The sequence below is a fragment of the Zootoca vivipara genome, chromosome 6 (assembly GCF_963506605.1).
Source record: "Zootoca vivipara chromosome 6, rZooViv1.1, whole genome shotgun sequence".
Taxonomy (NCBI): domain Eukaryota; kingdom Metazoa; phylum Chordata; class Lepidosauria; order Squamata; family Lacertidae; genus Zootoca; species Zootoca vivipara.
This window is the reverse complement of record NC_083281.1, coordinates 45,508,023-45,534,043: the sequence shown is the minus strand read 5'-3', so window position 1 is coordinate 45,534,043 and position 26,021 is coordinate 45,508,023. Positions and strand designations below refer to the sequence as shown.

Sequence of the window (26,021 nt, the reverse complement as noted above, 5' to 3'; positions counted from 1 at the left end):
CCCCAGCTTTACACCTATCTCACCACACTGCCCTCTCCCAACTCTCACCTTTGTCTTTTTCTAACTGCTAGCCAGTTGATGGGGCGAGCACCCATTTGCCATCTCACACAGAACCTCTTTCCTTTGTTGCCCTTAATGGCCCATCACCCAAGCGATCACCTCAACAGAGGAAGCAAGCCTGGCTTATATTTTAACATTTTCTGGATCCGGGGGTTAGAAGGAGCTCTCATACAGCCTACTCTCCCCCCCCCCCAAAAAATAACCCCAACTTGTAACACTGTGTTTGTAGTGCAGAGGTGTCCAGTGAGTCACTAGAGCCAGAATGGGGACACTGTGGCCCTCCAGATGTTGTTGAACTATACTCCACCCCATAACTGGCCATGCTGGCTGTGGAGGATCATAGCTGGAGTTCAAACCATCCAGGGGGCACTTCCAGGGCTCCTCCAGACAGCCTGCTTATTGAGCATTCACCTTGATTCGCTTGCGCAAAGCTTAGGTGGAGGCGAGATGATGTCTGGTCTTTAGTGAGCATTTGTTCCAGTTGGTTTGTGGGTAGGAGTTTTCCTCCTGATTTGCACACAGGTGGTCACATGTCTTCCCATTCATAAGTTGTTTATTATCCCCGAGAAAATTGGATTTGCTGCACCAGGCTACTTTAATTGCACAAATGTAAATTTCTGGTATGTGGCTGGATCTCTCCACAAAAGACTGACAATCAAGAGGCGATACAGGTTGGAGGAAGCAAAACCTGCAAGGGAGTCCTGTGCTTTTACCCCAGCTCTTAACCCATCCCTATTCTGAGCGTGCAGCATTTCAGGACACGGGATTTGGCTCATCATTTGCATTGCACAAGTGAGCTCAAACTACTAGCACAAGCACTTTTCCTATCCCAACAGGCAAAGATTTCAAAATGGAAACCAGAGAAATTTCTCCCACGACGCCGTTCTGCCTGCTGGGGTGGTACCAGCATGACTCATGGAAAGGCAGTTCCACAACTGCCTTCATAGTAGTCACAGAATCATTCCCACAGAGGGCTCAAGAGACCATAGAATTAGGCAACTGATCCCCTTAAAGTTGTAGGAGAGGCAGAGAAGCGGTGTGGATTGGAACAGCACCCCTTTCATTAGCAGCAAAGCACAGTTCTCCAAAAGGAAGCAGGGAGGGGAAGCCCTCAGGCTGATTAGCCATGAACGTGCAACCTTCCCTTTCACTCCCCAGCAGAGATGGGAGAACCTGACGATTCAGTTTCTGTTCGTGTCTCACCCCACCCCACCCCAATCTTAAGTCCAGTTCTTCACATTTCCACATCAGTTTGCGATTTCATTTAAAAGGGAAAAAAAACAAGAAAGTTGTTGGGAAAATTCATCTGAAGTTTGGTGCTAATTTCACCTGATCGACACATTCTGTATACACATTCTGTATACACATTGCCTGGTATACACATTTTTGCCAAGCAATTTTCCTTAATATAATTTGTTCTTGTATGATGTTCACTGATCTCTGCATGCCTTGCCCTGGTATATGCACTCGTTTCTTGGCTGGAAATTCGGCATTGCAAAATTTGGGAAAAGGATGACTGTGTTTCGATTCACTCATTGTTCCGAAAAGTGTGAATTAAATGCCAACTGAATCTAATTCCCTCCACGCCTCTCATCCCAAGTGATGTTTCTCTCTCATCCTTTCATGGTACTGAACAATAAAATAATTCAAAAAACAGCTTCCCTCCTGACCTTTCTGCCCCTTCACATCTTTTTGAAAAAATGAGTCCCTTCCTTCATGTACCAGATCACTTGCTCAGAAATCTTGACTCGGCAACTCTTTCAGAATGTTTCGGGTGTTTTTTTTCTTCTTTTGCAACTACACATGGAGCAATCCTTATTCTCTTTCTAGATCTCTGCCCCATATTTTCAGTAGCATGAAAAAATATGCTAATGTGTACTGAAGTGGTACAACTGAAGACAACAGCAGAAACCTCAGAAGCTAACCAAACAACACTTACAATTGCCAGTGTGGAGTGGTGGCTAGAATTCTTCACTAGGAGCTGAGAGACTAGGGTTCAATTCCACACTCAGCCATGAAGCCCACTGGGTGATTTTGGGCCAGTCCCTGCCTTTCAGTTTAACCTACTGTTGCTGCGAGTTGCTGTGAGGATAAAATGTGCAGAGAGGGAGAAGTGTGTCTGCCACCTTGAGTTCCCTCAGAGAAAAAGTGGGAAAGAAATTATTATTACTGTATTATTATTATTATTATTATTATTATTATTATTATTATTAACCTATACCCCGCCCATCTGGCCAGCCCTCCCCAGCCACTCTCGGCAGCTTCCAACAGGATATTGAACACACAATAAAACAGGCATGTCAAACCTGCGACCCTCCAGATGTTTTGGACTACAATTCCCATCTTCCCCAACCACTGGTCCTGCTAGCTAGGGATCATGGGAGTTGTAGGCCAAAACATCTGGAGGGCCGCAGGTTTGACATGCCTGCAATAAAACATCAAACATTAAGAACTTTCCTAAACAGGGCTGCCTTCAGATGTCTTTAACTTTGCTTCTCGCAGGGAGGGAACCATCAGAAGGCCCTTGGAGCTGGACCTGTGTCCGGGCTGAACGATGGGGGTGGAGACACTCCTTCAGGTATACTGGGCAGAGGCCGTTTAGGGCTTTAAAGGTCAGCACCAACACTTTGAATTGTGCTCGGAAACGTACTGGGAGCCAATGTAGGTCTTTCAGTTATATGGTCTCGGCGGCTGCTCCCAGTCACCAGTCTAGCTGCCGCATTCTGGATTAACTGTAGTTTCCGGGTCACCTTCAAAGGTAGCCCCACATAGAGTACATTGCAGTAGTCCAAGCGGGAGACAACTAATGACAATTAAAATTAAATTCATGTTCCAACTGATACAAAATTGTACTTTGAAAATTTGCTATTCATTGGTGCACTCCAAAACTAAGAGACACACAGAGAAAGAAGCATTTTCATAAAACATACCAAGTCACCAGCTTTCTGTCTGCCATGTTTTTTCCAGCCAGCCTGCCCTGGCTTCTTGCTGTGCTCATGCCTGTGGAATTAGCTGAATTTGGTGGTATCTGCATGCAGAGGTTGTGAGTTGTGGTCCACCCAGGCTGAAAATGATTGCAGCCTGTTGTGGGCTGAGGTGCAGGGGTGATATGCCTTATCAGGTCATTGCCCTACCAGGTTCTGCACTGTCTACTCTTCGTAGCATCCCACTCTCAAAGCCCGAGGCGGGAATATTTGGGATCCCTGGCACCTGAGAGCTTTTCAGATGGAGAAGCCAGAGATTGAATCTGGGGTCTTGGCATGCAAAGTGTGGGTTCTCTCATGACTTACAGAGCATCAGTAAATAAACTGTAACATTCTATAGCAGGCATCCCCAAACTTCAGCCCTCCAGATGTTTTTCTTAGAATTTTGAAGTGTCAGGCATAGCTCTAGTGGCTTTAGCCCAAACGTAGCAGAGTTTTCCTGCACAACGCAGAAGCTAGTTGAGGTGGAAATGACTAGTCGACTAGACGCAGAATAACTATTTACAGGATTTATTAAAAGAAAATAAAACCAGCAGAGTTTCTGCATACATGCAAAATAAATCCTCTCTGTCTCTCTTCAACCATACACAGCACTCCTACTCCTAACACCCAACAACAAACAACTGTAATAGCATTCCTAGATAACAGAGTTCAGTGCTGGTCGTTAACCAATCAGAGAGAGTAGTTTCCAGGTCAGGCAGACCTTGGCTTTCTGCCTAGAGTAAACTGACACTACCTTGAGTTAATTGTATGAAGCAAGAATCTGTAAGTTTCCCATGAGAACCAATTAACAGAAACTGAACACCCCCTCACAGATTCTGCTGGACAATTAACATCAATTAACACCTGTGTAGGAACTTTTACTGTTCACTCATTTTTCCAGCAAACCTAAACCCTTGCACATTTGCTTGTTCTTTATCTTTGCCAATGGTTTAGTTAATACATCTGCCACATTTTCTTCACTTGATACATAAGTACATGTGATTACATTGTCTTGTACACTGCAACGAACATTTTGGTATTTTACAGCGATAAAATGTTCCTGCATTGTAACCCCAGGCTGTAACATTGCCTTGTACAATGCCTTGTGAATGAACAGCTTGGAAACCGCTGTCTCACGCACATGGAGTTCTTTAAGTGCTTGCCACACACCTCTAGCTGTCTTGATTCCCCTCACATACGGCAACTGGGAATCTTCCAGCCCCAAGACAATTGTGGCCCTTGCTCTTTGGTCTTTATCGAGGTCTTCATCATCAGGCTTCGCAGGGAACTTACTCACCACTTGCCAGAGATGATCCCTCTGCAGCACTGCCTGCATGCGTTCCGACCACAGCAAGTAATTGGAGTCATTCAGATGCTCAAAAGCCATCTGAAATGGTTGTGAGGCCATCTTGAGAGCGATGTCCCTGGAACCTGGAACCAGCTACTCACGGCCACCGAGAGAGAACAGGAACCACAGCACGCAGCACTCACACGCTGCAGCTGTCGTCCTTGCGCCCACTGCATCACCAGCTCATGACAGTCAGGAACCAGCCAGTGTCCTTCCGCTGCACCACAGGAACAACGACTTCTGGAACTACTGGAACCAACACCGCTTATGCTGACACCACCACAACTCAGGCTGGCAGCACCTGGGCCCATAACCTCTTAGAATTTTGAAGTGTCAGGCATAGCTCTAGTGGCTTTAGCCCAAACGTAGTAGAGTTTTCCTGCACAGCGCAGAAGCTAGTTGAGGTGGAAATGACTAGTCGGCTAGACGCAGAATAACTATTTACAGGATTTATTAAAAGAAAATAAAACCAGCAGAGTTTCTGCATACAAAGCAAAGCAAAATAAATCCTCTCTGTCTCTCTCTTCAACCATACACAGCACTGAACGGTTTTGGACTACAATTCCCATCTTCCGTGACCACTGGTCCTGTTAGCTAGGGATCATGGGAGTGTAGGCCAAAACATCTGGAGGGCCACAGTTTGGGGATGCCTGTTCTATAGTATGCCCCATCTGCACTATAGATTTAAAGCATTATCATACAATTTTCAACAGTCACAGGAACTGTAATTCGTTGTGTGTGCTGAGAGTTGCTAGGAGTCCCCTATTCCCCCCCCCTCAGAGCTGCAGTTCCCATAGGAAGAGCGATTGCTTGTTAAGACCACTCTGGGAATTAACTCTCTAACTCTATTTCTGTTGACGCAGCCTAGCATTGCATTAGCTTTTTTTTTCCTGCTGCTGCTGCTGCTGCAAAAAGGTATATAGCAAATTTCTCAGCATCCTAGATTCCCCCCCAAAAAAACTTTATTATAAAAATTTTTTTATAGAAGGCGTAGATCGTTGTAGAAACACAGTATAATATGAATAAGGAACACCCCCTCCCCTCATTCTAAATGATTTACTTAATGCAATCGTACATAATAGGTCTATTTTGCCAATCTGGAAATGAACAAAAACCAAGAGTCCGGCAGCATAAGCCAGGAAAGATCATGGTTTGTTTCACAGTTGAAGAAAAGCATGTGACATGCTCAGCTGCCATCCATGCATTGGGATATACTGTAATCCATAAGTGGCAGTCCAGTGGCTTAGTTCTTCCTTTGGCTAGTTACTAACAGTAAAATGGGTATAGAATCATAGAATTATAGAGTTGGAAGGGACCCAAAGGGTCATCCAGCCCAACCCCCTGCAGTGCCAGAAAACTAATTATGGCATGAGCACTACCATTTGGTGTGGGGTGGCATGCAGTTCCTTAAAGATCTATGTCCTTAAAGATCTATTTTGGGACAGCTCCAACATTGACAGAGCAGGGTGCGGGGTTAACCAGAAAACAAGGAAACTTATTCTGTTCTGGGGAAAGAGGAGATATACTATTCAAACTGAGGGAATGGAATACACTGATTTAACATTGAACAGGTTCTGCATCAAGGTCTGCATGACTTTCTTAAAATGAAAAAAAAAAATCAGCAAGTGATGCAGAAGGTTGGAGAATCATGCTAAGCATAGCTGGCTCCCTCCAGAAGGAGGTTCAGTGTGGGTATGGAGGGCTTTAAGGGCAATCTAATACACCTTGAGCTGTCCTGAGAGTGAAAGATGCTTAACAACCAATCAGCTCAAGGGGATACAGGAGATCCCCCCAGGGACCAGAAGATATGTCCTGCTCAGTGCTGAGCAGCAGGGTGGCTGGGATGGTCCCCTCCAGGGCAGCCAGGGCCATGGTCATGATCATGCTTCCTCAACCACGGCCCTCCTGTTGTTTTTGGCGTACAACTCCCATGATCCCTAGCTAGCAGGACCAGTGGTCAGGAATGATGGGAATCGTAGTTGCAAAACATCTGGAGGGCCAATGTTGAGGAAGCCTGGCCATGATCATCATCACACCTCTAGAATTAGGCAAGAGCTCACAGGCCAGGCCAGGGCTTTGAGCCAAGATGGATTTGCCCATAAGACTGACAGCAAGAAGCAGAACTTCACTGATCTCACCTTAAACTGTAGGAGAGTCATGTAATGGTTGGGATGCTGAATCAAGATAATTTATACAATGAAGGTACACAACAAAAGATCATGGTACATAAGAAAGGAGTGTCCCTTTAATAATCAGAGCTACATCCCAGGCTTGTAATGCATGGACACATTGTCCTGCCCCTTAGGGCTGAAGCTGGCCAATGCTGGGCAGCCAAGGAGAAAGCGGGGTGGCTCACACCCTTAAACGGCAGGTGCCTCGTCCAACAAGCAGTGTTTCCCAAGCCTTAAAGCTTTGCAATCTGGGTTTAGCTAATCACCAGGATCAACCAAACAGAGTTTGTTTTTGTTTTTGTTTTTTGGGATGCAGCCAACCATGGCCATTGGCACCTCCCTTTTCTCTGAGCTTTCTAACAATCCAGCCTGTTTTGGACTTGGCTGTTGAAAATAACAACACTTGAAAATAAAACTGCCAATGTTATAATGCTGTTAGACAAACCTATATGATGTGACCGGACTTGGAACACTTTATACAGTCCAGTTCTGTTCTGTCCTCAAAAAGTTTATGTCAGGCTTGGAAAAGAAAACAAAAATGATGAAGGTGATGGAGCAACCCCTGTGTGAGGATGGTTGCAGTATCTATAACTTTTTAGTTTAGAGAAAAGGTGAGTAAAAAGTAACATGACAGAGGTTTATAAAGTTAAGCATTGTGTAGATAAAATGGATAGAGAATGGTTTTTCTACCTCTCTCATAGCACTAGAACTCGTGGACCTCCAGTGGAGGGAGAACATAGCCATCATGGCTAGTAGCCATGGGTTTGTCTAATCCTCTTTTAAAGCCATCTAGGCTTGTGACCATCACTGTCACTTGCAGGAGAAAGTGCCATAGTTTAACTATGCACTGTATAAAGACGTCACTCCTATTTATCTGTCCTGAATCGTCCAGAATTCCATGGATGTCCACAACTTCTAGTGTTCAGAGAAAGGTAGAAAACCTTTTCTGTATATTTTCTCCAACAGTAATCTAATTAGTAAAGGTAAAGGTACCCCTGACAGTTAGGTCCAGTCGTGGACGACTCTGGGGTTGTGCGCTCATCTAGCTCTATAGGCCAAGGGAGCCAGCGTTTGTCTGTAGACAGCTTCTGGGTTACGTGGCTAGCATGATGTTATGTACTGAGCTGAATCCTAGAACAATAGGATTCAGAATCAGCGGGAGCTACCCAATCCAACTCCAGGTGGAAGTGAATCCGCAACCTGATTGGCCTGCTGGAGCAGCCAATCAGGCGGCTGGCAGAAGTGAATCTGCTACCTGATTGGCCTGTAGGAGCAGCCAATCAGGCTGCAGGCAAAAGTCAATCCACAATATAATTGGCCCACAGGTGTAGCCCTGAAGTAGCCAATCACGCAAGGCCCATTGTGTAAATAATGTATATAAGCAGATGGTTTTGGGAAAAGAGCCATTCGTCTTCTCTTCTCCTCCTTGATGACTATGAGCTGAATAAAGAGCATGAAATTCACTCTTGACTCCGAGTATATTTCACTGGCGACGAGGGTGGGATCCTGCTGAGCTGACCGCCACCACGCACTGCACCGCAGCACCGCCACCTGCTGCACCGCTGCATCGCACCGTGCATCCAGGCTTCAGCTCCAGGACCCAAGGAACCCAGAATGGCAACCGACAGCAGCTTCTCGCCATTCAAACCAGCATCAGGAGACTGGGAAGGGTACGCCGCCCGTTTCAACTTCCTCCTGCAAGCGAAAGAAGTCACCAACGATGCCATGAAGAGGGCGACATTCTTCAGCGTCTGTGGAGAGGAGACGTTTGAAATCGCCCGGGCTCTCCTTGCACCTAGAGATGTCGCTACCGTCTCTTACAAAACAATAATGGAACGGCTGAAGGAGCACTTCTCACCACAGCCCTCGGTGGTAGCTTGCCGAAATGCCTTCTACGCAAAACGGCAAGCCCCGGGGGAAACCATAACTGGGTTTGTGACCTCCCTCCGCCAAGCCGCCCGGTTATGCAACTTCTCAGAATTGGAGAACATGCTTCGTGACCGCCTCGTCGGTGGCCTGAGGGACGAGATGTTGCAACGACGCCTCTACGCAAAAAAAGACCTCACGTTCCAGATTGCTCTGGAGGAAGCCCTGGCAACCGAAGCCGCCGAGAGGTCAACGCAAGAGGCACGACCGGCCCCGCCATCCCAACCGAGGGTCTACCACGAAGACCTCACCGACGAATCCGAATCTGACAGGGAGGAAGTACACCGAGTACAGCGGCGCACTCAAGCAGCACACACACCACAGCAGCCTCGACGAGAAGGAGGGAACTGTGCAAGCTGCGGGGAGAACCACGAGAGGAGGACCTGTCGTTTCCGCAACGCAGAGTGCAGGCAGTGCAGAAAATTGGGACACATCGCCCGGGTGTGTCGGGCTCGACTCACCCGTCGACAAGCATCAGATGACCGACCCAGGAGCCCCAGGTCACACGGCACCATGCACCAAGGCAACTCGACGGAGATCACGGACTACCAGGTATTCCAGTTGCCCCATCCCAGCACAGAGAAAATTTATATAGAGGTACAGATAGAGGGAGCCCCATGCCGCATGGAGCTGGACACGGGTTCAACTCTATCCATAATCTCGGCCCGAACATTAAGGGAACTGTGCCCTAATGGGGGTCCCAAACTAAGGCCGGCCCCATTCACCCTCCGGGACTTCCAGAAACGTAAGGTCCCTACTATGGGGGTGGGGACCTTCAGGGTGCAATATCGAGGGCGAAAGCAACAATTGGACTTGCTGGTAGTTAAGGGCCCCTACGTTAGCTTACTGGGACTGGCATGGTTTGGACCTCTGGGGCTAGCCGTTACCGGGGTGAACCGCACTAGCTTACAAGTGGACGTGGACGCCATATGCAAAGAGTTTCCAGGGGTTTTCGATGGGGCATTGGGACGATATACAGGACCCCCCATTGCCCTACAGCTAGACCCCGCTGTACGACCCATCAGGCACAAGGCCCGCCGGGTCCCGTTTGCCCTGAAACCCCGCATAGACGAGGAATTGGACCGGCTCGTGGAGCAAGGAGTGCTGGAGCCGGTGCCCAACGCCCCCTGGGAAACTCCAATTGTCACACCCGTCAAGCCTAACGGTTCGGTCCGCATCTGTGCAGACTACAAATGCACCATAAACAAGGCTCTCACGGCCCATGCATACCCAGTGCCAGTGGTCAGCCATGTCCTCGCCACCCTGGCTGGGTCAAAAATCTTCGGCAAACTGGACTTGGCCCAAGCGTATCAACAGTTGCCTGTGGACGAAGCCACAGCAGAGGCTCAGACGATTGTGACGCACAGAGGGGCATTCAGAGTTAAGCGGCTGCAATTTGGCGTTAGCGTGGCACCAGGCATATTCCAGAATCTAATGGACTCTCTCCTTAAAGGGATTCCTGGTGTCACCCCCTTCTTCGATGATGTACTGATCGCCGGGCCCACACCAGAGGAATTTGAGGACCGCCTCCGCTCCGTCCTGCACCGTTTCCAGACGGCGGGCCTCAAGGTGAAGCGGGAAAAGTGTTTACTGGGAGTGCCGCAGGTGGACTTTCTGGGATTTAAGGTGGACGCAGAAGGGGTCCATCCAACCGGTGACAAGGTACGGGCCATTTGTGAGGCCCCAGCGCCCAAGAGCAAGCCCGAACTTCAGTCATTCTTGGGACTATTGAACTTTTACCATGCCTTCCTTCCCCATAAGGCAGCGGTAGCGGAGCCCCTACACAGACTCCTAGATAAAAGGGCCCCTTGGGTGTGGGGCCAGCGACAAAGGGCCGCATTCCAGGCAGTCAAGGACTTGCTCGTCTCGAACTCGGTCTTGGCACACTTCGACGAGAGGCTGCCAGTGGTGCTGGCATGCGACGCCTCTCCCTATGGCATCGGCGCTGTCCTGGGACACCAACTCCCGGATGGAAGAGAGGTGCCGGTGGCATACTTCTCCCAGACGCTTGCTGCAGCCGAACGAAACTACTCACAGATTGACAAGGAGGGTCTGGCAATCGTGAAGGGCGTAAAAAAATTCCATGATTTCTTGTACGGGCGGCCCTTTACCATAGTGACTGACCACAAGCCGTTGCTTGGCCTGTTTGCCCCTGAGAAGCAGACCCCCCAAGTGTTGTCTCCACGTGTCCTCAGGTGGTCAATTTTCCTTGCCGGCTACCAGTATGCACTAATCCACCGCCCTGGGAAGGCGATGGGCCACGCAGACGCCCTCAGCAGGCTACCACTACCAGAAACAGGCCCCGACCCAGCGCCTGCGCAAGAGGTTATGACCCTGGAGCTGCTTCCCGACCGACCCATTCAGGCACAAGAAGTTGCGCACCATTCCACAAAAGATAGGGTCATCTCCCGGGTCCTGGACTGGGTGTGGCGAGGATGGCCCAGCAGCAGCCCCGGGCCAGAATTCGCTGGCTACACAAACCGCAAACATGAACTGTCGGCCCACAAGGGGTGCCTGTTATGGGGAAGCAGGGTTGTTGTTCCCCAGCCCCTCCGCAAAAGGGTCCTCACAGCCCTACACGAGACACACCCAGGGGTAGTGAGGATGAAGGCCCTTGCCAGGAGTTATGTGTGGTGGCCGGGGATTGACAGAGAGATAGAGGCCTGGGTCCAACACTGCCAGACCTGCCAAGAATCCCGCCCGGATCCCCCAAGGGCCCCAGTCCAGCCCTGGGAGTCCGCCCGACATCCATGGTCACGCTTGCACGTGGACTTCGCTGGCCCCTTCCAGGGAAAAACATTCTTCATAGTGGTGGATTCCTACACCAAATGGCTGGAGGTCGCACTGGTACCATCCACTTCTACGGCGGCAGCCATCCGGGTACTACGTAAGCTGTTTGCGACCCACGGGCTCCCTGACACCCTCGTCTCGGACAATGGAACCGCATTCACGTCAGAGGAGTTCCAGACCTTCACAGCGCAGAACGCCATCCGCCACATCCGCTCAGCACCATTCCACCCTGCCACCAATGGCCAAGCGGAGCGCATGGTGCGGACCACCAAGGACAGCCTCCGCCGCATGACACAAGGGGACTGGGAATACCGCCTTGCCGCATTTCTTCTAGCACAGCACAGCACCCCAAGCACAACGACGGGCCGGAGCCCAGCTGAATTACTAATGGGCCGGCGCCTTGCAACTAGACTGGACCGACTTCACCCCGACAGAGCTCAGGATGAGGTAGTGGTGGGGAAAGGCAGGAACCCCCGGACATTTGTGGCCCAGGACCCAGTGTATGCAAAGAATTTTGGGGCAGGCCCAGCATGGGTACCCGCCACAGTCACCAAGGTGACCGGTCCCGTGTCGTACGAGGTACTAACGGAAGGGGGGCAATGTTGGCGCCGCCACTGCGACCAGATACGGCGACGATTCCCAGGAGGAACCCGGGAGGAGAGCGGGACAGAGGGGTCCCAAGGGGACAGCAGGGCAGTGAGGCCTGTAGAGCGAGAGGGGTGGGCAGAGGAAGCAGAAGCAGTAGGCACAGAGGGGCACCCCGAGGCTGGAAGGACACCGGAACCAGAGCTACAACCTAGTGGTTCAGTGGCGCCAGACCAGACAGCCCCGGCACAGCCAGCAGCCTCGGAACACGAGCCAGAACCAGAACCCCTGACCAAGGAACACCCCAGGCCACAACGCACACGGAGGCGGCCAGCAGACCTTGGGGACTACGAATGCAACTTCCCGGGCAGGACTGGAACTTAGAGGGGAGGGGTGTTATGTACTGAGCTGAATCCTAGAACAATAGGATTCAGAATCAGCGGGAGCTACCCAATCCAACTCCAGGTGGAAGTGAATCCGCAACCTGATTGGCCTGCTGGAGCAGCCAATCAGGCGGCTGGCAGAAGTGAATCTGCTACCTGATTGGCCTGTAGGAGCAGCCAATCAGGCTGCAGGCAAAAGTCAATCCACAATATAATTGGCCCACAGGTGTAGCCCTGAAGTAGCCAATCACGCAAGGCCCATTGTGTAAATAATGTATATAAGCAGATGGTTTTGGGAAAAGAGCCATTCGTCTTCTCTTCTCCTCCTTGATGACTATGAGCTGAATAAAGAGCATGAAATTCACTCTTGACTCCGAGTATATTTCACATGACTAAGCTGCTTCTGGCGAACCAGAGCAGTGCACGGAAGCAGTACCTATTTATCTACTTGCTTTCGAACTGCTAGGTTGGCAGGAGCTGGGACCGAACAATGGAAGCTCACCCCGTCGCAGGGATTCGAAACGCTGACCTTCTGATCGGCAAGCCCTAGGCTCTGTGGTTTAAATCACAGCACCACCTGCATCTGAAATCAGTACTGAATTTTAACTCCCAAAGAGAGGCACTCGTGAGATTCTCTAGCTTAATGCAGAGCTTTGGGAACGCTACACCTTGCCTTGGGGGTAAGGGGCGCCATTTGCTAAATTGCATCAGGCCACAAAATGACTCAGGCTGCGACGCTTCTGCTTCTTTGTCCTCCCATTCAAAGCTCTCCTCAGCCATGTGCCTAACCCTCTCCCTCTGCCCAGATTCTGCTCCTTCAAAAAAAGAGGTTTGCATACCTTATCTAAGGGTCCCACCGACTGGGATGATCAGCAGCCACACCTATTGGTTCACACTGGTCTGCCCTATTCACATATAAAGGAAGAGTGGGGAATCTAATGTATACCTCAGGGTGGGGAACTCATGACCCTTGCAGTGTTGTTGGACTACAACTCTCATCATCCCTCCCAACTCCCACCATTGGCTGCTGAGAATTGTGAGTCCAGTAAGATCTGGAGGGTGACAAGTTGCCCTGCCCTCATTTTAATTGATTCTCCTTTATGTATTAGACACATTAGGATAGCATTTTTAATGTGCTTCCTATTTTGTTTTCTCCATGTTGGTCATTGACTGTAACAATAAAGGTTTGTTTTGTTTTACCACAGCAACTTTCAGGGGAGACTAATCCAATTAAGTTGGCCTAGCTGTTCCTGCATTTCATCATCATACTGATGCACCTGCAGACTTTTGGGCTCCAGCATACTTCCAGGCTCTCACTCTCTCGCCCACCCACCCCCACCTTGGTTTTGCTTAACATCCTAAAGAGCCAGGTAAAGAGAACTCAAAAGCTGGTATGTTGTTCTGTGCCATTTTCATTTGTCCTTTTGCTTATGCATTGCTTATTATGTTTGTAACTTTTATTTTCTCCATTTTGTAACTTTCATAGCTACCACTTAAAACCAGCAGGTAACATCTACGGAGTGGACACTTGCAACACAATTTAGGGTGATTCCAGACCATCCCTACCAGTATGTAGTGGGTGGGATTCAACTGCACACCAGAGCAAATTCAGGTGGTGCCATTAGAGTGGACTTCGTGCTCCCTGCGCAGCAAACCCAATTCCCAAAAAACCTGGACATTTTTGCTTAATGCTGCCGCATCTAACCTCTCCCAAAAACAAATCATAGAATCATAGAGTTGGAAGAGACCACAAGGCCCATCCAGTCCAACCCCCTGCCAAGCAGGAAACACCATCAAAGCATTCTTGACATATGCCTGTCAAGCCTCTGCTTAAAGACCTCCAAAGGAGGAGACTCCACCACACTCCTTGGTAGCAAATTCCACTGCCGAACAGCTCTTACTGTCAGGAAGTTCTTCCTAATGTTTAGGTGGAATCTTCTTTCTTGTAGTTTGAATCCATTGCTCCGTGTCTGCTTCTCTGGAGCAGCAGAAAACAATCTTTCTCCCTCCTCTATATGACATCCTTTTATATATTTGAACATGGCTATCATATCACACATTAACCTTCTCTTCTCCAAGCTAAACATACCCAGCTCCCTAAGTCGTTCCTCAGAAGGCATCGTTTCCAGGCCTTTGACCATTTTGGTTGCCGTCTTCTGGACACGTTCCAGCTTGTCAGTATCCTTCTTGAACTGTGGTGCCCAGAACTGGACACAGTACTCCAGGTGAGGTCTGACCAGAGCAGAATACAGTGGTACTATTACTTCCCTTGATCTAGATGCTATATTCCTATTGATGCAGCCTGGAATTGCATTGGCTTTTTTAGCTGCTGCATCACACTGTTGACTCATGTCAAGTTTGTGATCTACCAAGACTCCTAGATCCTTTTCACATGTACTGCTCTCAAGCCAAGTGTCTCCCATCCTGTATTTGTGCCTTTCATTTTTTTTGCCCAAGTGTAGGCAATCATAATGAGTTTGAACTGGTCATCTAGAGGTGACCTAGAAAAGACCTAAGTCAGCCACAGGGGTTAAACAAGCAGGCGTGTGCAGGGGGGGGCAGCCCGGTACACTTGCCCTGGGCCTCAGAGGGTAAGCTGGAGGGGGGGGAGCACCAGAGATTGGCTGCTTTCTGTTTGAGTTTATAACTTTATTCGAACAAGAATCCCACCCCAGGCCTCGGACAAGGTGTGCACAGCTCAAAAATATTATAAAATTATGTATAGCATATGTAAAGTGGCTAGAAAAAATACCCCCCATAATACTAGTAGTGGGATGTTGGAAGATTCAGGACAGACAAAAAAAAGTCCTTCTTCACACAGCACAGAGTTAAGATATGAATCTCCCTCCCACAGGAGGCAGTGATGGCCGCCATCTTGGATGGGTTTTTAAAAAGGCATGGAAAAATTCATGGGGGAGGAGGCTATCAGTAGCTACTAGCTAGTGCCAGCAGCCACCAGCAAGCAGCAGGAGGGGCAAGCAAATGGGGGAGGGACATGGCCTGGTGGCAAGGCTGGGCGGTGAGGGCAGGTTAGCTGCTTGACGCTCCTTCACCCACCCACCTACTGGGGTGCTGCCACCCAGGTGAAGAGGCCTCCCCCGCCCAGCTTTGGGAAGGAGGCAGCAGGGTCCAAGATCCTGTCAGAGTTTCACACCTCCTTCCCTAAGCTGGGCAAAAGGTGGCGGTACTGCATAATGTTGCGTGCCGCCAGAAAAAAAAGCACTGCTATTAGCCACAATGGCTGTGCTCTGCCTCCATGCTTGGAGGCAGCAATGCTTCTGAATAGCACTTTTTGGAAACCACAGGAGGGGTGAGTCCTCTTGTGCTCGGATCCTGGTTTCCCAGAGGGATCTGGCTGGCCACTGTGAGAACAGGAGGCTGGACTAGATGGTCCATTAGCCTGATCCAACAGGCTCTTCATTCATTCATTCATTCTCTCTTTCTTTGCTTCATACCTTTCACCTGAACTGGGACTCAAGGTGGTTTACAAAAAGAATACGAATCACAAGCAAAATGGGGGGGGGGGTACCATCATTAAAAAGTAATTGAGCACTAATAAAACTAAAACAATATAAAAAGCAGTCTAATGGACCCCTACAGACACACATACACTTCTCTTTTCAAGGAAGAGAACCAAGCAACGTTCAGATACTTGCTACCGAAAACTATCCAGAATGACGAAACGCTACCAAGGAGTGGAGTCAAACACCATAAATATTTATCCTGGATCCTGTCGAGTTGACTGAGAGGGTGTGAGGTATAACCTCAGCCCACTCTAATACATAAATCTGTGAGTATTTGAGCTGAAAGAACAGGTTGCAAGCAGGGCCAACAATTCATCAGCTCTGTTGCAAAAGTGGACAACTCAGCAACGCTCACCTCTCTCAAAGGGTGTGAGAGGGTATGTGGCTGCTAGTGTGGTGTAGTGGTTAAGAGTGGTAGATTCGTAATCTGGGGAACCAGGTTCGCGTCTCCGCACCTCCACATGCAGCTGCTGGGTAACCTTGGGCTAGTCCCACTTCTCTGAAGTCTCTCAGCCCCACTCACCTCACAGGGTGTTTGTTGTGGGGAGGAAGGGAAAGGAGAATGTTAGCCGCTTTGAGACTCCTTCGGGTACTCCTCTTTACTGCACAGTTTCTTATATCAAAATTAAATGCATGGTCAGGATGCAGCCAAGCAAGTCTAGCCAGGGTGGGCAAAGTCCCACAATGGGCAACCAGATGAGCCAGCTGGTTGCAATAGTGCAAGACTAACCTGGGGTTAAGTGAGGTTGCAGGTGTCATCTTGAAAGCCCTGGGCTAGGAGGTGCCAATTGGCATCTTGCAAGCTGGTTAGGGCAGATGGAAGGGAGCTGTTTCCAAAGGAAGGAGAGGCTCAGTGTTGGCGTTTTTTCACCTGCTTTACCCTACCTTCCAGCTGCAGGAACCTCCATAAGGAGTTGCTTAAGGGATACTTTGACTTGTCCTTTTAGTAAACTGCACACTTAAAGGTAAAGGGACCCCTGACCATTAGGTCCATTCGCGGACAACTCTGGGGTTGCGGTGCTCATCTCGCTTTACTGGCCGAGGGAGCTGGCGTACAGCTTCCAGGTCATGTGTCCAGCATGACTAAGCTGCTTCCGGCGAACCAGAGCAGCACACGAAAACGCCGTTTACCTTCCCGCTGTAGTAGTACCTATTTATCTACTTGCACTTTGATGTGCTTTTGAACTGCTAGGTTGGCAGGAGCAGGGACCGAGCAACGGGAGCTCACCCCGTTGTGGGGATTCAAACTGCCGACCTTCTGATCGGCAAGCCCTAGGCTCTGTGGTTTAGACCACAGCGCCACCCGTGTCCCAAAACTGCACACTTACTTAAATGTTAATATAAATCGAATGAGCTGGTGTTGATGCCTGTTACGTATTGGTATTGTATTTGGGTTTAGGTGTTTTGTGTGAAGGGTTGACTGGGAGAACCAGGGACGGATTTAGGTTTGATGAGGCCCTAAGCTACTGAAGGTAATGGGGCCCTTTATACGTCCGGCTGTCCTTTGTCAACAACAAATTGTCACTGTTTTTTGTGTTGAATATATGCTATATGGTAAGTTATGGACCTAATAGGTATCTAAAGCCATTTGCACATAACAAAATATGTATTTTATCAAAGTAATTGTTGAACTGAAATACAACTTAATTGTTGAACTGAAATACAACTAAGAAGTGTATTAATAGTGAAATAATTATTAAGCTCTAATTGTACGTAAGTTTTATTTTATTTGTTTTTTATCTTATATTTTAGAAATCGTGTCCTCCCTCAAAGAGGGTACATTTTGCAGTGCAACCTGGCAACTGAACCCTGTGTTGTGGGTGGGTTTGACTGGATAGTCACAACACCCTATTGGTAGGTCCCTTGATGCTGGGTTGAATCAGGCCAATGGGACACTAGCCAAACTGATCAAGGGACCTATATATGCTCATGCGTATGACTCAGAGCTTCCTCTTTTGGTCAGTGCACTGGAACACTTGACCACCTCTCCCTATATTTAGGGCTTGCACGCTTGACCTTGCTATGCCATCGTGTGTCGTCTGTCGTTGGGACAGGAGTATGGCAGGAATTTTCCCCACTTGGCTGATTGGCTGGTGCCATTTGGGTTTCGCCTGCCGCGTAGCAAATCGTCACAACTTGTAAGGTTGCGGATAGGCACTGGTTCAGGTGATAGGGATGGGGGAACGCTCTCACCACCCATATGTGAAGGGTATTCTGTTAAAGGAATCCAGGGACTCCATGGTTTGGTTATCCCTGAGAGGGGTTGTGCCCGTGCCTGAGTCCAGGGGGACATCTGGGTGGTGGACATAGCATGTCCCCAGCTTTCTGCCATTCCAGGTGTTCACCCTAGGCTGACCTATGCTGCTGCCCTGGGTCAGTGCTACCTGCAACGGTGCAGGGAGCTAGTCGAACCAGAGCCTATGCAACCACTCACCTGATGTAATCAATAAAGTTGTGGCCTTAATTCTGCCAAAAACCAAACCAAAATTTGAGTCTTGTCTGAATTTATTTATAGGGTGAGGTTTAAAGGTGTAAACACGCAAATGTACACCCAGGGGTTTTTTTCCTTTAATTTTTTGGGGGGGCCAAGAGAGTGGGGCCCTAAACTATAGCTTATTTAGCTTATATGTAAATCCAGCACTGGGGAGGCCTGCAAATGATTTGCAGTTGATCAGCAAGGATCCCCCTTTGCCGCCACCACCTCTCTCTCTCTCTCTCTCTCCCCAGACATATTATTCAGGCATGTGGCATGAGTGATAAGGCTGCATCATATCAAATGGATAGGAAGCCTTTGTGTATAGGCACCTGACTCACATAGAGACCGCTACCTCCATAAGCTCCCCTACCTCAAACATCCAAGCTATTGCATCGAGGACAGCAGTGGGACTGCCACAGCCCCTTCACACCTGAATAATGTGGGTGTCAATTCATTTAGCCAACCATGTGAGTTTTCTGGAAATGTTGCAGTAAGCAATCCCTCCAGAGGTTCTTTATATCATACATTTATGATCACTGGTATTTATGATGGTATTCAAGGTGGTTAAACACAATTTGCCTTTCAATACTGTTTGTGCCTGTAAATGTTTCTGGGCACAAATACAGCTTCACTCCCAGTCACAGCAATATCCCACAATTTTATGCAGAAATCCTGTCACTTTTCATATTATAGGCTTTTTCGAGAGGAAGGGGTATATATATTCTGCAGTATGTTGCTGATGCAATTATAGTACAGTACATCAATGGCGGAATTATACTGGACCATCCACACATCATTGTGCTTTATTAGTTGTTCTGCAATGCTTCCCTAACGTTAGCACATTATTGCCATCCTGCACTGTAGCACAATGAACATGGGGCAAAAAGACCCGAAAACATTTGTGGTCTGAAAAGTTACAGGAATACAAAACAACAACAACAACAACAACAACAACCATAAATCAGTTTGTGATTTAAAAAAAGAAAAAAGCCAATTTATCAACATTTGTTTGTGCTAACTTCTCCTAATATACACATTTTTGCAAGGCTGCTATCCCTAATATGATACGTTTTAACCTTATTTAATCAGCGGGAGGCACTGTTTGTGGATTGCTCCCCCCTGGAATATATATTACATATATTTAGACATTAGGCAATAACATTCCTCTTCTCCCAGGCCTTTGGCTAATTAAGCAATTTATGGCCTTTTAAACTGTGGGGGTATGGTTTTGCTTGTTATTAGGGTATTTTTTTGTGGTTTTTATATTGTAAACCACCCTGTAATCTTCAAGTGAAGGGTAGTATAGAAATTTAATTGATTGATTGGTTGATTGATTTCACTAATATTGTTTGTGTTTTTAAATGCACACTTGTTTTCCTAGTATATGCATCTTTCTGCATTGCAAGATTCCGATAAGTACAAATGTCGAAGGATGCCTGTGTAATCGTTCCGGAAAGAGCAGCTTGGCTTGGTTCACCCTCAAATGCAATCCAAACCAACCCTCCCCTCGCCTGTCAGCACACCTGCTTCCTTCCGCACCTGACTTCTGATGTGTATTTTTAAAATGTGTCTTTGTTTCATTTAGTCGTTTTTCATTAAAAGCGCCCCCTGTGCCAACAGCAGCGTGAGAGCACGCACTCACAGGCACATGCAAGCATCCTAATCTCTGATTCGTCTTGGCTCTTTCCCCAGAGAAAAACTGAGAAGCTCCATCACCGCCTGAGGCTAGCTGTGCAGCAGCAGGAGGTCCCTGTTTGCTTTCTCTCCTCCCCATGTCACCGTGGAGTGTTTCTCTTGGGTCGGGCTCTGACAAGGGCAAGATAAGGCGATTGTCACCAAGGCCAGTGGCCCCCAGCGCCGCTGGCGAGCCGCTCCCTTGGTGCCAGGCTGTGCTCGGTCTGCCTCCGTGGCTGCTTCCCCATATCGCCTGCCTTTACACATCATCAATAGCATTTCAAAGGGGAGAGAATAAGAACTCGTTTGTCTGGCTCGGCGCATTCCCGAAACCTCGCTGGACTCGTTCTGCCTGTGGAGGGACAAGGAGAGCCGAGGGGCAAGGAAGGAGATGGCGAAGAGAGAGAGGCACAGAAGACACGAGCAGGCAGCCAGGAGGAAGGGGGTCCAAGCCCAGCACCTGCACACTCCCCGGGAGGCGGCTCAGACCTTGGAGGAGGATGCTTGGGCAACACCTCTAGGAAATTAAGATGCTGGGCTCCTTATTTGCTCTACAAGCAAAGAAGTGTGTGTGTGTGTGTGTGTGTTTAAAAGTGGGGGAGGACTTATATGGCTACACTGAACCTCTTAAAATGAAGCAAGCTTTACTGCCACAAACACTGAGAAATATTACATTTTGTCCATCATTAGCCAGGAGGTACTGGCACAAACTTTTACACAAACTTTCACACACACACACACACACACACACACGGTTTTTTAAATTTGTGCATCCTATTGTTAATCATTTCCTCCTGCCTCTTTTATAATAATTCAAATCTTTTACATGTCCATTATATCCAAAATTCAGCAGTAAACTGCAAGTGTTATTCCAATCCTAATAAAATTTTTAATCAGAATCAGAAATTGGTACTTGCTGCCATCCTTCCACTTCTGGATTAAATCCCCCGGTTTTCCCAATGGCTGACATGATCTAGATTTTCTCCCTCTCTGCTGCTAAGTTCTTATTTAATCTATACAGCAGAGTTACGCACTTTGCAGGCTCAGAACAAGAGGCTGTTTACTGATGAGCAGGCGAGCAGAGCACAGGCATCAGCAGCCCCTCTCCTCCAGGAATTTGCCTGACCCTCTTTGAAAGCCATCCAGGTTGGCGGCCATCACTGCTTCCTGTGGGAGCGAGTTCCATAGTTTAACTACATGCTGCACGAAGGAGGGCTTCCTTTTCACTGTCTCACAGAAGCGTGGTTGCCTCATCCTTGTGCCTCGGGCCCCACAGCAAAGCTACCTGGGTGCGCTGAGCCAAGCAGGGAGCTAATTCTGTCCCAGAGCAGGGAGTGACTGACTGAGGCTCCCAAAAAACCCTGGAGGGGAACAAAAGCCCGGTATTACCACACATGGATTTTAGAGAAAGGTGCTTTGCTATGTGCTCTTGCCTCACCGAGTACAAGCCTTCATAAAGACCTTGGCCATAGGTCAAGTTGCTGCTGAAACTTGCTCCTAAACATGGCAGCAGGGCCGGCCCACCCATGAGGCAGCCAGAAACACCTGCCTCAGATGGTGAGATTCCATGGGGCAGTGTCCCTATAAGCGCCCCATCCCCAGCAACAGCAGCAGCTGCTGGTGAGCAAGGCTTCAGTGGGGCAGACGGCACCTTCCTATTTCGCCTCAGATGGAGAAACAGGGAGGGCCACACCTGTATGATACATAAATCATCACACAGGAGGAATAAAGCACCTGTTCTGTCCACACACAAACAGTTCAGAAGACTAAAATACACATTTCTCCCAGAATTGGGCATGAACAACTGTTACCGTCCTCACATTATACTGGCATGCTTCTTGTGCTTGAGTCAAATCAAGGATGTATGTTCCCAGGTTTCCTAGAAGGAGCACAGGAAGCCTTCTTTGAGCGTCAGCCATAAGAACATCAGAAAGAAGAGCTTTCTGGATCAGCCCCAAGCAACCTGTTCTCACAGTGGCCAACCAGATACCTGTGGGGAATTAGCAAGCAGGGCCCAAGCACAAGAGCAGCACTCTGCCTTCCTGTGGTTTCCAGCAACTGGCGTAACTCTAGCCACTCAAGGATTCAGAGCAGGGGAAGAGGAGCCTGAGGTGACCTCCTAAATTCCAGCATGACCCCAAGCCCCAGAGCAGCTGGCAGCTCTTCCTAGCATGGCTGCAAGTACTTCCAGGTCAGGCTTGGATTTTTGCTCGACCAGAAGTTTGCTTTGCCTGGGGCGAAAGTCCCTTCTCAGCTGTACTCTCTGCTCCTTGGGACAGACCACTTATAGCTCCCCCAATTCAGTAGTACTCTTCTTAGCTGCCCTTGACCTCAACTCCTGTCCTCTCTGGAACTTTCAGGGCAGGACTTTAGAGGTGGAGATCAAGGGCACCGCTCAGCAGAATGAGCAGGAGGGCCCCCAAATGCAGCAGGCCTGACTTGCGCATCTTGAGAAAGCAAAGGAAGACACACGGCAATCTAAAGAACCACTGCCCCCCTCAAAGTCTATTAAATTCAGAGTCTCAACTACAACCCGTCATCCCCCAGTTCAAGCATCCCCAGTTCCATGATCTGGCTCAGCACCACCTCAGCTTTAGCCCACCTGTGGATCTGGTACCCCACGCCATCAGGCATGCCAGCCCCTCTCTGACTGCTTTCCTTCCAGTCGCACAAGCCAAATGTAAGCATTCCCACACCAGCAAGGGACTTACCCCAAACCCAGGTGCTTCTCGGTGGTGGCACCCTGTGGAATGCCCTCCCATCAGATGTCAAGGAGATAAGTAACTATACAACCTTTAGAAGACATCTGAAGGCAGCCCTGCATGGGGACGTTTTTAATGTTTTATGTTTTATTCTGTTTTTATGTATGCTGGAAGCCGCCCAGAGCAACCCCGTCAGATAAGCGGGGTACAATTGTTGTTGTTATCATTATTATTATTATTTGCAACTGGGCCTTCCAAACTGCAAGGCCCCTTGGTGCTCAGCCACAGGTCTTTCCAGAGGTCAGGTCTTCACACCAGGGCCCCAAATGCAGCATGCAAGGGCAACTTAATGAACCTTGAAAATTCCCTGTAGGAGGAACACAACACTTCTGCTGCCTTTTCCCAAACCTCAACATTCTGTCAAGAGTGGGAGACAGGACATAATACCCACCAATGGGCAAGCCCTTAAAAGACTGGTCATACGGGAGGAGCAGACTCAAAAGAAACTACCCTCCAAGCCTCACCCACCCACTTGGCATGGACCACTTGGGCATATTATCTTGGGCAGGGGATGACACCCACAAGGTTGTCCCACGCCTTGCCCTTTCAGGCTCATTTCTTCTCATTTTCTAGGAACAACAGGGGTAGGGAGGGAGAGCCCTCTTGTGCTCAGGTGGGGCTTGCAGGTTTTAGGGTTGCCATATTTCAAAAAGTGAAAATCCAGACACAAAGGTTGTTGAGTTTTTTACCTACTTTTTAGGGAAATCGCCAAAGAATTAACACTTCCAATATGGAGTGCCATGTGCCTGGGTTTTCCTGGACATTTCAGCCGCCTTTTGAAAATTCCACCCAGACACCATTTTCGACAGACAGATCCCAGCTATGTCTGGGAAATTCCGGACATATGGTGATCCTAGCAGGTTTCCTCTAATGGGCAGCTGATTGTTTTTCAAAGGCCCACGCCTTCTGCTGATGAATTAACATGGAAAGTAACTCTCAAGAACATGACTGCTCCCTGCTGCAAGATTGCAATCAATATGCATTTGTCATGCACTTTGATGTTGCAATGTAACATCCTGCGAAAGAGAACAAATGCATATTAAACGAAAGCACCTAAGGTTCCCAATAGTTGGTTTTGCATCTGTGTGCACACCTGCCGTTTCAAGTCAGCAAGCTCAGTTTTAAAATGACCAGGATGGGTCTTCCACAGACAGCCCCACCATGCTGTCCTTTCTCAGAAACCTGATTAAGTCGGGGGGGGGCAGCAGGTGGAGGGGAGTGTGTAACTTTGCAGGGGAGCTCAGCCCAAGCATGGGAAGCAAAATATCCCAGATAATCATTAGCCACCCAGGCCTGGCCATGCTGGCTCATACAAAGGTGCTTCATATTTGCTCTGGCATCCGGCTTGCAGGTGGATCCCTCCACCGAGCCCCACCTTTCACCTGTGCCCTAAAGGCAACCAACGCTAAATTAACCAAGAGGACGAGCTTCATAGCAGCAGGTCACTCTCCCCCCCCCCCATTTATTTATTTAGCAAATGTATACAAAGATAAATCTGCCCCAGAAGGCTGCAGACCTGAGCAGAAAAATCAGCATGGGTGGGTGGAGAAAGAGCCATTTTCTCAGATCAAAATCACACACCAAAACGATCCTCTTTTTTTGCTGCTTTTGTGAAAAATAAAAACTTGTGGTGGTATGTTTTCTTTGTGTGGGTGTTTTCATGCACCCTCCCAAAGGTACTTTTTATCATGGCAAGGGGACTCTCTCACTGAGCAAAGCAGTCTAGGGGGTGTGATCTTCAGCAGGAAAATGACAAGAACGGAAAGCAGCAAGTAGAAGAATGCTGGTCTTCTACTCAAAAGCACAGCCTCGCTGGGGAGCTACCTCTCTTTAGTGTGAAGCACATACACTGTGGCAAAGTTTATCTCATCATTTCAATCATGGCCCTAAGAGACTGAATACTTACTAAGGGACTAGGCATATGACCTACAATAGGGAGGAGAGACAAGGAGACAAGCAGAATCATGCATTACATATCATTTGATAAGCACCACTCCTTCGTAACAACAGACAGTCATTGTCCTCAAAAGCGCCTTCCTTGCACACACCCCATAGACGTCGGCAAATCAAAGGTGCAGAACGGGGACCTCACTCGCTGCGAAAGTGCAAGCACGTGTCCCAACATTATAAGACAAAAAGTCTCTCTGGTGTCTCTGGTGCATGGTGGGGAGGAGAGGACCTCCGAATGTTGCTTGACCACTATCCCCAACCATCCGCCATGCTGAGGGATCTGGGGTGAGGTGGGTGACAGCAGTGGGAGCAGGGAGAGCCTTTTGAGTTTTCTAACCCTTCAGCGCATAACAACCTGCCCAGGTGAATTCCACAAGTTAGTAATGCACATTCTTTCACAGCCAACCGTAAAGTTTCCCAAGGGCACAGGAGGTCCTGATCAACAAATGCCCTGTTTATAGCTACTGTCACTAGAGGAGTGTGCTCTCGAGGCACAGCCAAGCTCAGCTGGGTTTTCAAGCCCCAACTGGAGCTCTAGGGCGGCATTCGGGGGTTTGGGCTGGATGACTCCCTGGGATCCCTTCCAACTCTCCAATTCATTTAGCAGTCTGGTTGTTGCTTTTTCCACGGCACCTCACCTCGCACGAAAACACACCTTTGCTACATTATATCTGAGCTTTCATAGGACACAAAAGCCTCTTCTGGAACTGCAACATAGTGCAAGTTTGGTACAGTATTCCATGCCATTTGCTTCCAGAAACAATCATTTTGCAAGCAATATGGAAATGAGCACCAAACTTGCGCTACGCTCCACTATATGGTAGTTCCGAAAGAGGCTCGTGAGAAAGCTCAAATAAAATGTGGAAATAAGCAGTTAGGGTGATGTTTCAAAAATGGAATGAGCAGTCGTGTAAAAGCACATTCCTGCTCTTCACCTGCTGCATTGCTCAACCAGCACACACAAACACACCCCACTGGGAAAGGGGGCATGACAGCCCCAGTACAGTACAGGCACTGCCCATTGCCAGTAAACCTGCCTGCTTCAACGCAGGGCTCTTCCAGGGTTGTGAAAGATGCACATCCAGCCACGCTCAAATTACAGGAAGGCCAGAGGGGGGTCAGGCTAGGCCAGACCAGACCAGACCAGCCCTTTTGGTTGCCGTTTGGGATAGCCGCCCCTTTAGCTCTTGCTTCTCGGAGTGGGGGGGGCACAATTTGGCTAAACTGGAGGGGAAATATTGGCTAAATTGGAGGGAAAATATCAAAGGATGGGGATGAGAGAGGAGGGTTCATTCTCCCCCCCCCCTCAGACCTCCCCCTCCCCCATTCAATGAGAGCACAACCGTGGGTGTAGCCAGTGGGTAGGGAGGGCAGCTTACCCCCCCCACTAAATCAAGTAAATAAAT

The 26,021-nt window shown here is 48.7% G+C and overlaps 1 protein-coding gene across 1 annotated transcript in view; it reads right to left on the bottom strand.

Annotated features, from left to right (window-relative positions):
• FA2H (fatty acid 2-hydroxylase) overlaps positions 1-26,021 on the bottom strand; it is an 80,643-nt gene that overhangs the window by 53,612 nt on the left and 1,010 nt on the right. The window lies entirely within an intron of this gene.